Here is a 3,337-nt window from a genome sequence, read left to right as displayed (position 1 = left end):
CTCTTGTCCACCAGTCGTTGAAAATCAGGATAGTCCCCAGAGACTAGACGAACGGACAGCTCAGGGTCCATTCCTGCCAAGAACTTCTCTTGCTTCTCCTCATCTTCCCGCACATCCTCCGGGGCATAACGGGCTAGATTGTTGAACTCATGCAAATACTCCATCACGGAGCGGTTGCCTTGCTTCAACTCTCGGAATTCCCTTTTCTTAAGAGCCACGACTCCAGCGGGCACATGGGTTCTCCGGAAAGCGGCGGTGAAGCGGGCCCAAGTAATAGGCTGTCCCTCTGGCTGCGTGGCCTGGAAATGGTCCCACCATAGAGATGCGGGTCCCTGCAGCTGATGGGCGGCGAAGATGACTTTCTCTTCATCACTGCACTGCACAGTGTCCAGCTTCTTCCCCACGGCATGCAACCAATCCAACGCATCTACTGGATTGTTGGAGCTAGAGAAGGTGGGTGGGCGGATGCGGAGGAATTCGGCGAGTTTGGAGTGTTGGGGAGGTGGTGGTGGAGCATTCTGTTGTGGCGGGTTTTGGAGGTGGTGGAGGAAAGCATTCATCATGTTGGCTTGCTGGGCGAGGATTTGGGTGAGAATGGCGTTGGTGTCTGGTGGTGGTGGTGGAGGTGGATTGCCTTGGGGGTTGGGGTTGCTGCCTTCGGGTTGGTTGCCTTCACCGGTGTTAACATTTCTCCTGGTCGTCACCATCTGAAAACCCCACACAGAACCAGCAAACAGAGAAGGAGAGCTGACGATTAAAACTAACCACCCACGACTACCATTATTCTTAAATTTATTACTGATATTAAATTGGTTCATTAAGGTTCAAGTTGCTTAGGCAAACAAAATAAGACAGGCTCCGACATAGTTACACCACACACCGGCGTAACCATGCCCCACACGACTCAAGAAGACAAACGAGGAAAAACACACGCGCAAGCCTACTAACTGCTCGTCTACCGCTGCGACGGGCCAGGGCGGAAGGTGAGCAACAGCGCACCCTCCGAGCTACCAACGCCGGAGGCTTCCCCCTCCTGGGGAACCACGGGCGCAGGCTCGGCACGAGGGGTCTCGACGAAGCAAGTCCACGCCAGGGACTGACGGACAAGCTCAGGCCTGGAGGTGCTCTTGCGGGCGGTGATCTTCTGGCTGCGGCAGACGCGGCGACGCTTGGGGCGGCAGATCTCTCCCTGGGCGATCTTGAGCTGATGCAGCTGCGCCTCCAACGCGTCGAGGTCCTTCTTGAGCTGCAGGTTCTCCTGACGCAGCTCCAGGATCTTCATGTTGTTCTCCACCATGCCACGACGCACCATCTGATGGAAGTCGATACGAGCCGCGTCGTACGCCTCCACCATGCGTGCCAGATGCACGACGGTAGCGTCATCCTCCGAGCTGGCGTCCCGGAAGGTGGCGTAGTCGCGGGCTCCTCCGCGACGAGGGTGGTAGCGGTAGGGCGAGTGCTGCAACTCGTCCGGGTAGCGCTGGTGAAGGGTGCCGATGGCGAGGAGAGCGGCGTTCTGGCAAGCGGCGGGGAAGGAATCCCCACCCGCGGTGACTGCCAGTGAAGTCCGCTCGGGAGAGCCGGAGAGGATCACTGCAGTGACCTCCCAACCAGCGTGAGGCTCTGCATCCTCACCCTCCTGATCCGGAAGCGGCCTGGCCTGGTAATCCACTCCATGTGGATACCCCAAGACCACGCACATGCCTCGCAGCTCCAAGACGAAGCCAGTCATGTGCAAACCACGACGGGTAACGCTGCCGGCCATCTACAAACAAAAACAAAAGGGAAAACAACATTTAAAAGATCAGATTTTGACGATAAATGAAGCAGCAAGACAAAGAGAGAATAGCGGGTTTTCACAAATAATAAAGGATTTTTATTTTTGAAAATATTGCTAAGGCTTGGGATCTACGGCTCGTCCTAGGGTCAAAGGAGGCTCTGATACCAACTTGTCACGACCGGAAATCACCCAACAGGCGTTCCTGACGTGCGTGTATTATTCCTTGTCCCAGGAGGCAAGGTACACCAAAAGTTGATACAAATCAGAGTTTAACAAGCGGAAGCGTATATAAAATTATTACATGGGCAGCGAAGGCCCAGCACACACAAAGACAACGAAAAACAGCGGAAGACTAGGGCGACGACCACAGGCGCTTGACGGCAGGCACGAGCTAGACACCAAAGCCTTCATCTTCAAGGAGCTCCTCATCTGGGCTTGGGAAAATTAAGCAAGACTGAGTACAACCACCGTACTCAACAAGACACACCCACAAATGCAGAATAAATGCAAGGGAGTACAAAGGAATAATAACATAGAGGGGTTAGGGTTGCAGTAAACAGCATTTAAAGACATTTAGTTGCTCAAGGCCATTTTGTAAACACGATCCTAGAACTAAACAATATTATTAATCAAGGCCGTGAACCCACACGAACCTGCCTTAACCCAAGGCCTATGATGATTCAGACCGAACTGGCAACCCGACCCTGGGTCCCAGCTCGTCCTAAGCCAACCCAGGCCAACCATTCCACATTTTAGTTGTTGAGCAAAATTTTAAGAATTATAACACTGACTTGGGTACATTGCTCGGCTTGCCCATATCCGAGGGCTCGGCTATTCGAATAGATTTACTCTGATCAGAGGTGTACATCTTTACCCACAAGACACATCTTCCTCACGTGTTGCCACGTGCCACATACCACCACGGTATACGGACGGAAGATGTGACATAGTTTCCAACCCATCCTAGCCTTAGACAAGAGTACCGACCCAATTCCGCCTACGGCCGGAACCCCCGGGACAGGCAGACGGAACTGAGCCCCTAGCATTGGGCACCAACCCTCCGCCGTATGACATCTCGACTACCGGGCCGCAGCTCGTGTAGCCTTCATTTGCCCTGGAGAATGTCCATCGACCCCCGACTTCATCCATCTCCAATCCGTGTACTTTTGTTTATGACTAGACTGAGCCACAAACTAAGCCTTACCCATTAGACATGTGGAAGTACGGTAGTGCTTTGCAACAGAGGCCCGAGCTTTAGTCCTTATAGTGGCCGGGGTGCTACTTCCCACAACTGGCATGCACCCAAACCCCACCGAAAACAGGTTTTAGGGGTTTTGAAAGAGGAAGAGAGGTGTGTGTCCACTTCCAACATAAGCCAACCATTCCATGGTGTCCAAATGATATGAGAATTTCCCAAGTCTAAAGTTATAAAACCACCTAATGTTGCCTAATTAATCAGCGAAGCATCTACCTAAATTCATACTAGTGGAACCATGAATAGAGTGTCCACTAGTTGGGGTTTTGTTTATTCTAGGGTGAACAAGGTAATAATAATAA

The sequence above is a fragment of the Oryza sativa genome, chromosome 6 (genome assembly GCF_034140825.1).
Source record: "Oryza sativa Japonica Group chromosome 6, ASM3414082v1".
In the NCBI taxonomy this organism is placed as follows: domain Eukaryota; kingdom Viridiplantae; phylum Streptophyta; class Magnoliopsida; order Poales; family Poaceae; genus Oryza; species Oryza sativa.
Note: the sequence above shows the minus strand (reverse complement) of the source record.